This window comes from Micromys minutus, assembly GCF_963924665.1.
Source record: "Micromys minutus genome assembly, chromosome: 15".
Classification (NCBI taxonomy): Eukaryota; Metazoa; Chordata; class Mammalia; order Rodentia; family Muridae; genus Micromys; species Micromys minutus.
In genome coordinates this window covers 13,084,889-13,098,223 of record NC_137984.1, presented here as the reverse complement: position 1 = coordinate 13,098,223, position 13,335 = coordinate 13,084,889, and positions in this window count along the sequence as shown.

Genomic DNA, 13,335 nt, shown 5'->3' with positions numbered 1-13,335 from the left:
ATGGGCTTCTTCCTCCCTTGAAACCATGCTCCAACAAAGTCTGCCAAGAACAAGGTCCCTATGGCTTCTCTCTCAGCATTCTTCAAATATGTTCCACCAGTAAGGAGTCCGGCCCCATAGCTACCGACCTCTGTGCATTCTCTGTCTTCTGGAGCCGTACCAGAGGCCATTAACACACACTCGTATTGCTGGATTGCTCTGCCTTTCTTCAGCAAACATCTTTTGTAGGCAATAATGACTTCATGGTCTTGAGTGACAGACTCCCCACACTTTTCCTCTGTCCTTGGCCAATATTATCTCACGCCACATGCTGCTACTCACCTCTGCTCAGCTGATAAGTTACCGCTGAGCAGCAATGACACTGTTAACTTACAGTGCACGGACGATTCAGTCATTAAACCAACAGATGCTTAAAGTTCCAAACTAGAGAAGGTAACATAAAGGAAAAACAACTGCATATTGTTAATCATTTTTTTTTTCTTTCGAAACAAGGGTTCCATATTAATATGGTTAGGGTGAACTAGGATGGAATTATGGTAATGAAGGGCTTTGTGTAGCTCACCTTCCCAACTGTCTCCTATTCAAGGATGACATAAGGCAACAGAAAAATGTGAAGAATCCTCTCTCCTGTGGGCCCAGATGCTCAGCATTATTCACATCTAGGAACTCTAGTTATTAAGTTCTCCTAATTAAGGACCATTTCCAATTTCTAATGATTTTATCTGTAACTACCAAATTTCTCTGTATTGCTTATTCTTTTATCAACACGGATATCTTCCCATTGGGTTATCAAATGGTCAAGTGTTCAGCCTGAAAGATTTTACTCTTAAATATTCCATCTATTTACTTAACTATTCTCTCTCTCTTTTAAAAACTTTGCCTGGTGTATATATGTATGTATGTATGTATATATTTATATTGGATATTTTATTTATTTGCATTTCAAATGTTATCTTTCCTAGTCTCACCTCTGCAAACCCCATATTCCATCCCCCATTACCCTGCTTCTGAGTGTGCTCTTCCACCTATCCACCCACCCACTTCCACCTTACCTCCCTAGCATTTGACTACACTGGGCATCAAGCCTTCCCAGAACTATGGACTTCCCCTCTCACTGATGTCAGATAAGGGCCCTTCAGCTCCTTCAGTCCTTTCCCTACCTCTTCCATTTGGGTTCTTTGATCAGTCTGATGGTTGGCTGCAAACATCCACATCTGTATTTGTCAGTATCTGACAGAGTCTCTCAGAAGAAAGTTATATCAGGCTCCTGTCAGCAAGCACTTCTTGGCATCAGCATTAGTGTCTGGGTTTGGTGTCTGATGTGGGATGGATCCTCAGGTGGGGCAGTCTCTGGTGGCCTTTCCTTCAGTCTCTGCTCCACTCTTAGTCCCTGTAGTTTCTTTAGACAAGAGCAATTCTGGATTAAAATTTTGGAGGTGGGTGGGTGGCCCCATTTCTCATCTGGGGGGCCATGCTTAACCTCTGAATATGGTCTCAACAGGCTCCCCCTCCCTTTTGTTGGGTATTTCAGCTAATGTCATCCTTGTGGATCCTGGGAGGCCCTTGATTTCCTGGCATCTGGGACTTTCTGGTTGCTACCCCCAGTTCCCCATCCCCAGTTGCCAACATCTCTCCGTTTCATTTCCTGGTCCTCTGTGCATCTCTTCCATCTTTCCCCATACCTGATTCTGCCCCCTCTTCTTCCCTTGCCCCTTCTCTCTTCCTCTCAAGTCTTTCCCACCCTCTACTTCTCTTGATTATTTTGTTCACCCTTCTAAGTAGGAATGAAGCATCCACTCTTTTGTTTTCCTTTCTCTTGAGCTTCATTGGTCTATGAGTTGTATCATGGATATTTCAATCCCTTTGTCTAATATCTACTTATCAGTGAGTATATACCATGTGTGTTCTTTTGTGACTGAGTTACCTCACTCAGGATCATATTTCCTAGATATCCCCATTTGCCTGCAAATTTGATGACATCATTGTTTTTAATAGCTGAGTAGTATTCCATTGTGTAAATATGCCACATTTTCTGTATCCATTCCTCTGTTGAGGGACATTTGGGTTGTTTCCAGTTTCTGGCTATTATAAATGATGCTGCAATGATCATAGTGGATCTTGTGTCCTTATTACATGTTGGAGCATCTTTTGGGTATATGCCCAGGAGCTGGGTCCTCAGGTAGTACTTTGTCCAATTTCTGAGGAACCACCAGATTGAGTTCCAGAGTGGTTGTACCAGCTTGCAATCCCACCAACAGTGAAAGAGTGTCCCTCTTTCTCCACATCCTCACCAACATCTACTGTAACTTAAGTTTTTGATCTTAGCCATTTTGACTGGTGTGAGGTGGAATCTCGGGGTTTTTTTTGATTTGCATTTCCCTGATGACTAAGGAAGTTGAACATTTCTGCTATTTGAGATTCCTCAGTTAAGAATTCTCTGTTTAGCTCTCTCATTTTTAAAATAGGGTTATTTGGTTCTCTGGGGTCTAACTTCTTGAGTTCTTTATATATATTGGATATTAGCTCTCTATTGGATGTAGGATTGGTAAAGATCTTTTCCCAAACTGTTTTGTCCTATTGATAGTATCCTTTGCCTTACAGAAGCTTTGCAGTTTCACGAGGGAGGCTCTATTTGCTGATTGTTGATCTTAGAGCATAAGTCATTGGTGTTTTGTTCAGGAAAATTTCCCCTGTGCCTATGTGTTTGAGTCTTTCTCTCCAAGCCAGTAATATCTCAACTCAGGCTAATCTGGTTCTAGACACATTTGTTACTTATGTGGAAACCCAGAAGTGTGTTTGGACAGGAAACTATTTCATATAGAAAATGCATTTAAAATTTGACCTGCTATCTTGGAGAATGACAAGAAGTTTACGAGGAGAAGTTTGAGACCTGTGTATCTGGTGTAGCATATGGATACTAAGCATGCGTGACATTATTATGAGTCTATGAAGTACTGGCTCTCAGCCTTCCTAATGCTGCACAGTTTAATACAGTTTTTCATGTTCTGGTGAACCCAAAGCAAAGGAACTGAGGAAGAAATAGAGGGAAATGGTTTCCATGTTGAAGTAGAAAGAAATCCTGCACCCTGGCTAAGGTGGCCTTAGCCGCCCATAAATAAGGATGCATGTGCAACACATGCGTGTGCAATGACAGAAAGACTGATTTCTTTGCATTATTGGAGACAATCATACGAAGTGAATTAAGCCAGTCTCTTAAAGACATACATCACACATTTTCTTTCATCCGTGGCTCTTTGACTTTCTGTGGATGAATAAAATTGTGCTCATATATATGACCTGGACATGGAAGTGAAACTTTTAGGGACATGGGGGACTAACAGGAGGGGGAGGTGAGAAAAGGGAAATATACTCACTGTAACATTGATACTTGTATTCAAGTTAAAATATTAAAATAAAAGGAACAGAGGCTGGAGTGACACCTTTGTGCTTCAGAACACTGGTTCTTGCAGTGGTTAGCTCAGTTCCCACCACCTACATGGTGGCTCGCCGTTGTCTGTAACTCCAGTCTCAGAGGATCTGACACACTCTTCACACACACACACACACACACACACACACACACACACACACACACACACACACACACACACACACATTAAACTAACATAATTTGCAGCAAGGAAGAACATTTCTCTCTTTTTTTTCTTACAACATTATTTAAAAAAAAAGAGGGATACATATACAGATTTTTAATGTCATTTTGGCATAATATTATATGAATATTTTTGTCAGTACTTGATTCTTTTAGAGGTTTGATAGCATGCATTGAAATCGCACAAGTTACCATAAGCATGAAGTACATGTAGGACAGAACATAACTTGGAAACAGTTTTCTTCTTGGGGATAGATGAAGCATAATGATCTGTGAATACCAAAAATTGCCACAATGCTATTTATCTTAGCTCTTGGATTATTAATGATTTAAGGTCCAGGTGTGCCACACTCTGAGAGGGTGTTATGTATTTATTTTTTCCTAAGAAGGACTGAGACTTTCTTTTCTCTTTTTTTCATTGGTCTTGGTTTTTCTTGAGTTTCATATAGCCTGTGAGTTGTTTCTGGGGTGTTTAGAGCTTTCTGGGGTTAGTATCCAATTATCAGTGACTGCATATTATGTCTGTTCTTTTTTTTAACAACTTTATATTACAAAACAAAGATAAATGTACAGATTTTAAGCATTGTTTGCATAAAATTATACAATACATTTTTGTCAGTACTTTTTTTTCAGATTTTAAAATAATTTTTTTTAGCAATTTATAACGTCAGTACTTGATATTTTTAAAGGTTTGATAGTATGCATTGAAAACTTAATAGTTACAATGAGCATAAAGTACATGTAAAACAAAATGTAACATGGAAATAGTCAAAGTTTTCTTGTTGTATAAAGATTTTTTTGTTTTGTTTTATTTTGTTTTCTTTATTTCTTGGACTTCATACAGTCTGTGAGTTGTTTTTGGGGCAGTGCGAGCCTCTGGGGTTAACATTCCATTATCAGTGACTGCATATTATGTCTGTTCTTTTGTGACTGGGTTATCTCACTCAGAATGATATTCTCTAGATGCAGCCATTTTCTTAAGAATTTGGTCAAGTCATTGTTTCTGGTGGCTGAGTAGTATTCCATTGTGTAAATGTACCACAATTTTTGTATCTATTCATCTTCTGAAGGACATCTGGGTTCTTTCCAGCTTCTGGCTATTATAAATAGAGCTGCTATGAACATTGTGGTGCATATATCATATCTTTGTTGTGTACTAAGCTGTCTCTGGTGTATATGCCCAGAAGTGGAATAGCTGGGTCTTCAGGTAGTATTATGTTCAATTTTCTGAGGTATCGCCAGACAGATTTCCAGAGTGGTTGTATTAGTCTGCAACCCCACCAACAGTGGAGAAGGGTTCCTCTTTCTCCCCAACCTTGCCAGCATCTGTTGTCATCTGAGTTTTGGATCTTGGCCAATCTGACTGGTGTGAGGTGGAATCTCAGGGTTGTTTTGATTTGCATTTCCCTGATGGCTAAAGATGTCGAGCACTTCCTCAGATATTTCTCAGCCATTCGATATTCCTCAACTGAGAACGTTTTGTTTAGCTCTGTACCCTATTTTTTAATAGGGTTATTTGATTCTCTGGTGTCTAGCTTTTTGAGTTCTTTGTATACCTTAGATATTAGGCCTCTATCTGATGTGGAGTTGGTAAAGATCTTTTCCCATTCTGCTGGCTGCCGTTTTGCTTTCTTGACAATGTCCTTAGCCTTACAGAAACTTTGCAATCTCATTAAGTCCCATTTGTTAATCTTTGACCTTAGAGCTTGAGCCATTGGTGTTTTGTTCAGAAAATTTTCTCCTGTGCCTATATGTTCTAAAGTTTTCCCTACTTTCTCATCTAATAGTTTCAGTGTATCTGGTTTAATGTGGAGATCTTTGATCCACTTACACTTGAGCTTTGTACAAAAAGATAAGAAAGGGTCTATTTTCATTCTTTTGCATGTTGAATGCCAGTTGGACCAGCACCATTTGTTGAATAGGCTGTCCATTTTCCATTGAATGTTTACTGCTCCTTTGTCAAAAATCAGGTGACCATATATGTGAGGGCTCATTTCTGGATCTTCTATTCTATTCCATTGATCCACATGCCTATTTCTGTACCAGTACCATGCAGTTTTCAGCGCAATTGCCTTGTAATATAGCTTGAGGTCAGGGATAGTGATTCCCGCAGATGTTTTCTTGTTGTTGAGGATGGATTTTGCTATTCTAGGTCTTTTGTTGTTCCATATGAAATTGCACATTGATCTTTCCAATTCCATGAAGAACTGTGTTGGAATTTTGATGGGGATTGCGTTGAATCTGTAGATTGTTTTTGGTAGGATGGCCATTTTTAAAATGTTGATCTTTCTAATACATGACCATGGGAGATCTTTCCATTTTCTGAGATTCTCATCAATTTCTTTCTTTAGAAGTTTGAAGTTCTTGTTGTACAGGTCCTTCACTTGCTTAGTTAGAGTCGCACCAAGGTATTTCATAGTTTTTGTGACGATTGTGAAGGGTACCTTTTCCCTAATTTCTTTCTCCACGTTTGTCCTTTGAGTATAGGAAGGCTACTGATTTGTTTGAGTTGATTTTGTATCCAGCCACTTTGCTGAACTTGTTAATCAGCTGTAGGAGTTCTCTGGTGGAGTTTTTGGGGTCACTTAAGTACACTATCATGTCATCAGCAAAGAGTGATGTTTTTATCTCTTCCTTTCTGATTTGTATCCCTTTGATCTCCTTTTGCTTTCTAATTGCTCCAGCCAGGACTTCCAGTACTATGTTGAATAGGTATGTGGAGAGTGGGCAGCCTTGTGGAGTCCCTGATTTTAGTGGGATTGCTTCAAGTTTCCCACCGTTAAGTTTGATGTTGGCTATTTGTTTGCTGTATATTGCTTTTATTATGTTTAAGTATGGACCTTGGATTCCTGTTTATTCCAGGACTTTTAACATGAAGTGGTGTTGAATTTTGTCAAATGCTTTCTCAGCATCTAGTGAGATGAACATGTGATTTTGATCTTTGAGTTTGTTTATATGGCGGATTACATTGATGGATTTCCTTATATTAAACCATCCCTGCATCCCAGGGATGAAGCCTACTTGGTCATGATGAATGATCGTTTTGATGTGTTCTTGGATTCGGTTTGCAAGGATTTTGTTTAGTTTTTTTTTTTCAATGTTCATAAGTGAGATTGGTCTGAAGTTCTCTTTCCTTGTAGGGTCTTTGTGTAGTTTAGGTACGAGGGTTATTGTAGCCTCAAAAAATGAGTTGGGTAGCATCCCATCTGATTCTATCTTTTGGAATAGTTTGGAAAGTATTGGTGTTATATCCCCAATAAATGTCTGATAAAATTCTGCACTGAACCCGTCTGGACCTGGGCTTTTTTTGGTTGGGAGGCTTTTGATGACTTCTATTTCTTTAGGTATTATAGGGTATTTAGATGGTTTACTTGGTCCTGGTTTAACTTTGGGATCTTGTATCTGTCTAGGAATTCGTCCATTTCCTCCAGATTTTCCAATTTTGTGGAGTACAAGTTTTTGTAGTAGGATCTGATGATTTCTTGAATTTCCTCAGTTTCAGTTGTTATGTCTCCACTTTCCTTTCTGATTTTGTTAATTTGTATACTCTCTCTTTGCCCTCTATTTAGTCTTGCTAGGGGTTTATCAATCTTGTTGATTTTCTCAAAGAACCAACTCTTGGTTTTGTTGATTTTTTCAATGGTTCTTTTTGTTTCTATTTGGTCTATTTCTGCCCTAATTTTGATTATTTCTTGCTGTCTACTCTTCTTGGGTATATCTGCTTCCTTTTGTTCTAGGGCTTTTAGCTGTGCTGTCAGGTTGCTGATGTGAGCTCTCTCCAGTTTCTTTTTGGAAGCACTTAGGGCTATGAGTTTTCCTCTCAATACTGCTTTCATTGCATCCCATAGGTTTGGGTATGTTGTGTTTTCCTTTTCGTTGAATTCTAGAAAATCCTTAATTTCTTTTTTTATTTCTTCTTTGACCCTGCTATCCTTTAACAGAGCATTGTTTAGTTTCCATGTGTATGTGGGCTTTTTGTTGTCTTTGTTGTTAAAGAGCAGCCGTAGCCCATGGTGATCTGAGAGGATGCATGGGAGTATTTCAATCTTCTTATATCGATGGAAGCTCGTTCTGTGTCCAATTATGTGGTCAATTTTCGAGAAGGTGCCATGGGGTGGTGAGAAGAAGGTGTATTCTTATACTTTAGGATAATATGTTCTCTATATATCTATTAATTCTAGTTGGTTCAAAGTCTCTGCTAGTTTTGCAGTGTCCTTGTTCAGTTTCTGTTTCCATGATCTATTCATTGGTGATAGTGGGGTATTAAAGTCTCCTACTATTATTGTGTGGGGTGAAATGTATTTTTGAGCTATAGTAGGGTTTCTTTTATGAATGTGGGTGCTTTTTTATTTGGAGCATATATGTTAAGAATTGAGAGTTCCTCCTGACAGATTTCCGCAGTAATGAGTAAAAAGTGTCCTTCCTTATCTCTTTTGATAACTTTTGGTTGGAAATTTACTTTATTCTATATTAGAATAGCCACTCCAGCTTGCTTCTTCGGGCTGTTTGCTTGGAAGTTTTTTTCCCACCCTTTTACTCTGAGATAGTGTCTCTCTTTGTCTCTGAGATGAGTTTCGTGTATGCAGCAAAAGGCTGGATTTTGTTTATGTATCCAGTCTGATAGCCTATGTCTCTTTATTGGGGAGTTGAGTCCATTTATGTTAATAGATAACAAGGAATAGTTGTTTCTGTTTCCTGCCATTATTGCCTTTGTGGGTTGAATTGTGTCTGTGTCTTTTTTTTCTTTTAGTTTTCTTGTTTAGGAGTTTTCTTTTTTTCACTAGGCTGTATTTTCCCTCATTGTATTTGGTTTTCCACCTATAATTCTTTGTAGTGCTGGGTTTGTGGTCAGATATTGTGTAAATTTTGATTTGTCTTGAAATATTTTCATCTCTCCATCTATGGTGATTGATAGTTTTGCTGGGTATAGTAGCTTGGGCTGACACTTGTGCTCTCTTATGGTCTGCATGATGTCTGTCCAGGCTCTTCTAGCTTTCATAGTCTCTGTTGAGAAATCGGGCGTGATTCTGATTGGCCTGCCTTTATATGTTATCTGACCTTTTTCCCTTACTGCTTTTAGTATTCTTTCTTTGCTTTGGGCACTTGATGTTTTGACTATTATGTGTTGGGAGGTATTTCTTTTCTGGCCAACCTATTTGTAGTTCTGAAGGCTTCTTTTATGCTCGTGGTCATCTCATTCTTGAGGGTAGGGAAGTTTTCTTCTACGATTTTGTTGAAGATATTTACTGTGTCTCTTAGTTTATACTCTTCTCCCTCTTCTATTCCTATTATCCTTAGGTTAGGTCTTCTCATTGTGTCCTGGATTTCCTGGACATTTTGGGTTAGGAGCTTTTAGTTTTTTGCATCTTCTCTGGCTGTTTTTTCTATGTTTAAAATGTTGTCTTCTGCCTCCGAGATTCTCTCTTCGATCTCTTGTAGTCTATTGGAAATGCTTTCTTCTGTGACTCCTGATTACTTTTTTAGGTGTTCTACCTTTAGCGTCATCTCTTTTAGTGTTTATTTTATTGTGTCAATTTCTGTTTTAAATTCCCTCATCTCCTTGGTTCTGTTTTCCTCTAGTTCTTTGAGTTCTTTGAGTGTTTTTCTTGTTTCCTTTTTGAAAGCATCTGAATCTTTTTGCTTTTCCTTCCGTTCTTGTTTAAGTATCTCTGTCAGCATCTTGAGGTATGACTTCAGGTCTGTGTCTTTTTTTCTGGAGTGTTTGGCATTCCAATGTTTGCTGTTATGGGAGAGCTGGGTTCTGGTATTGCCAGGTTGTCTTGGTTTCCTTGGGACATACTCTTTCGCTTTTCTCTCGCCATCTTGTTGTCAGTGATATGTATGCCCTTGTATCTGGTCAGTGTCCCTGGATCTCCACTGGTCCAGGTGTCAGATTGGCCAAGCTGTTCTGCGCCCTTAGGTCACCGCAGGGTGGAAACAGAAGTTCCAAAGCTGTGTTCCTGGTCCCTGGATCAACAGGGCTGGGGGGTGCGCTTACTGTGCACACTCCACAGAGATCTCTCTGCTTCCTGGCTGCCCAGATCTCCTACTCACCAGTCTTTAAAGCTTTAGGAGCTGCTGATCCGAGTGGCAGATGGGCCGTGCCCTGTTCTGCACCCTGAAGTCGTCACCGGGTGGAAACAGAAGTTCCAAAGTTGTGTTCCTGGTCCCAGTCTTTAAGCCTTTAGGAGCTGCTGCTGGGGGTGGGGGGGCAGGTGGGCCAGGCCCTGTTCTGTGCCCTGAAGTCGCCGCCGGTTGGAAACAGAAGTTCCAAAGTTCTGTTCGTGGTCCCTGGATCAGGCAGGCCTGGTGGTGCGCTTACCGTGTGCACACTCCACAGAGATCCCTCTGCTCCCTGGCTGCCCAGGCCTCCTACTCACCAGTCTTTAAAGCTTTAGGAGTTGTTGATCTGAGTGGTAGATGGGCCGCTCTTTATTCTGCACCCTGAAGTCGCCGCCGGGTGGAAACAGAAGTTCCAAAGTTCTGTTCCTGGTCCCTGGATCAGGCAGGCCTGGGGGTACGCTTACTGTGCGTACTCCGCAGAGATCCCTCAGCTCCCTGGCTTCCCAGATCTCCTACTCATCTCTCTCTCCAGTTTCTTTTTGGAAACACTCAGAGCTATGAGTTTTCCTCTCAGTAATGCTTTCATTGCTTCCCATATGTTTGGATATGTTGTGTTTTCATTTTCATTAAATTCTAGAAAATCCTTAATTTCTTTCTTTATTTCTTCTTTGACCATGCTATTGCTTAATAGAGCATAGTTCAGTTTCCATGTTTTTATGGGCTTTTTATTGGCTTTGATGTTATTAAAGACTAGCCGTAGTTCATGGTGATCTGATAGAATGCATGGGAGTATTGCAATCTTCTTATATCTACTGAGGCTTGTTTTGTGACCGATTATATGGTCATTTTTGGAGAAGGTGCTGAGAAGAAGGTGTATTCTTTTGTTGTATGGCAAAATGTTCTGTAGATGTCTATTAATTTCAATTGGTTCATAACCTCTGCTAGTTTCACTGTGTCTTCATTCAGTTTCTGCTTCCATGATCTGTCCATTGATGAGAGTGGGGTGTTGAGGTCTCCCACTATTATTGTGTGGGGTGCAATGTATTTTTTGAGCTTTAGTAGGGTTTCTTTTGTGAATATGGGTGCTCTTGTATTTGAAGCATATGTTAAGGACTGAGAGTTCCTCCTGATAAATTTTCCCTGTAATGAGTAAAAAGTGTTCTCCCTCATCTTTTAATGAAGAACATTTTAAGACTCAGAACACAGGAGTTAAGTTCTACCTTTCTAAATGACCAAAATGTTAATAGGCAATTAGGGTCCTCGTGGGATTTCCCCTATGTAGTGTTTCCTTTTTGAAGGAAAAAGATTGTCAAAAGATGAACTATTGGTTTAAACTAGTTTTATCCTTAAGCAATTTAAGCAAAGCGTTAAAAGCAAGCTTTTGAATTAGTTTTGAGGCCCGAGTGTGTATACCCAAAACCTATATCAACCCAGATGCAGTAGCGTATCTCTGAAATTCCAAACTCCCACAAGATGGAGTCAGGGGAGTTTATAGATACTTATGGATTACTATACTGGCACATGCAGTGAGGAACAAGAGAGCCCACCCCTCCCCCATTAGCACAAGTAAAATTGGTGTAAATGGAAAGGTGAGTGTTACTGAAGACCGTGTCGAGCAGCCTCAGAATCTTGTAACCATAGAACCCATGTATGTGATCAAAGTCCACATCCAAGACACTCATAAGAGGTGATCCTCAGGGGCCGGAGGTTCATCTACAGTCAACTAACAGGCAATTGCTTTTACGGTAAGATCAAGGAGAGTATGGCTTTTAATCTGCTTTTGATTCATGTTTCTAATAATAAACTTCACATAAAATTGATGACTTGGGAAGTGTACGGCACAAGACCCGTGTCACATTTACTTTTGAATTGTCAGTACTGAGAAGCAAAAACAGGAGTGCTTGGAAAAATAGAGGCTATAATACCTCTTCTGGTCACATATTCTTTCTAGAAGACTCTATTTTATTAATATCTGTATTACCATTTAGGATTGCATTAATAGTAATTAATCCAATGATAAAAAGCTAGTGTTTGTGGTCTATTATCTATAATATATTGTATATATATTATATATATTTATAATTTTTTAATTTTTCTTTTTTTATTTTATTTATTATTTCTTTTTTCTTTTTTCTTTTTTTTCTTTTGGCCAACATATTGTTTTTTCACATTTTGATGGTCTCCATGGAGTGCTGAGCCACAAATGTAAAACCTGTATCACACATTCCCTGAAAAGTTCAGGGAATATTCCAGAAGATATAACAAAAAGATTATTAAAAAAAGATTATAAGGTTAGAGGTTTACATGGACCAAAGCAAACTGATGTCTTTTGGACATGACAAAACGGTTACTTCATTTGTACAAACCAACATTGTTAGCTAAAGAAGGGATCTCTCACCAGCTCTTAGCTGAGGAGTTATTGATCGTTTCTTAGAGAGAGAGAACAAGTTTTCTTTGGCAATGTGACTCCTGGTAGGTGGGCCATTTTCCAGTAGTGGATGTCCACATACCTGTTATTTGTTTTGGATGACACAAATTGGACTTGTTGGGTTACTTAAGAAGAGTAGACACATAATGGAAAGGGACATGGTGTGTGTAGGTGGGCCTGGGAGGAGGTAGGAGTAGGGGAGTGAGTGATCAAAATGTGCTATCTGCAAAGAATTCATATAAAATTATATTCCATAAGAAAGCTTGCTAGCAAAGGGAGCTTGCCTATCATCTCCATTGACCAAGCTCTAGGTTTGTTTAGACTTAGAATTATTTACAGAAAAATGGGCAGATAGCCTCTCTAGAAAATCTCACATCTGTGTTCCTAACTGTAGGAGTGTCCCTGTGTTTAAGAGCTCAATCCTTCTCACCTAGACTCTCGTGGGAACATCTTCGGTTTAAAGGTTTCCTGGTGGTTTCTGCTGAAGTAAACGAATTTCATCATGGACCACTGAGATTCTTACCGGTTTTCTCAGTAGTCTCTTTCCTGTGGAATATATTTCTCTTTTAATCAGTGATCATTTGACTGCCAACAAGAAATATTCAAACTATTTAAGTGAAAACAGTGGTATTTTGAAAGGATGCTGGGAAGTAACGAAAGTGAAGCCAGACCTCCCAGGGCTGGACCCTGAAACGGATGTCACTTTGTTCTGTGGTTTTGTCTGTGTCTCCCTGTTCCTGGACTGACATGGTGTCTCTCTGACTCTCAATCTCCCCTTAGATTTAGTCTCTATCTCTTTGTCTTCCATTTCTCTCTCATCATCTTGACTTACTTATGCACATGGAATAAAACGACCTCCACAGACCCAGAAATGTCCAGTGTTTCAGGCTAAGAGAGACAATGCAGCATTTTTCTAATGAATTCCTAGGAGAGAGAAATCCAAATAGGATTGATTTGGCTCAGGTTTCCATTTCTGGCTCAACTACTTGAGACTACAGGCAAAGAGTCATGGCTGCAAAACTTCATTACTGAGAGGGACTGTAGGGCCACTTTCATCAAGTCAAAACAGCAACAAGAACATGGGTAACATCACTGTGACCTGCCCACTGCCTCAGGTATCAGCTCCCAGTCAGAAGACGTCACCGTAGGCCTATGTCTTGAGAGGTATTCAAAGCAATTTGGCATTCTCACGAGCTTAACAGTCATCGTTCAGCTTATTACCTCCAGCTTG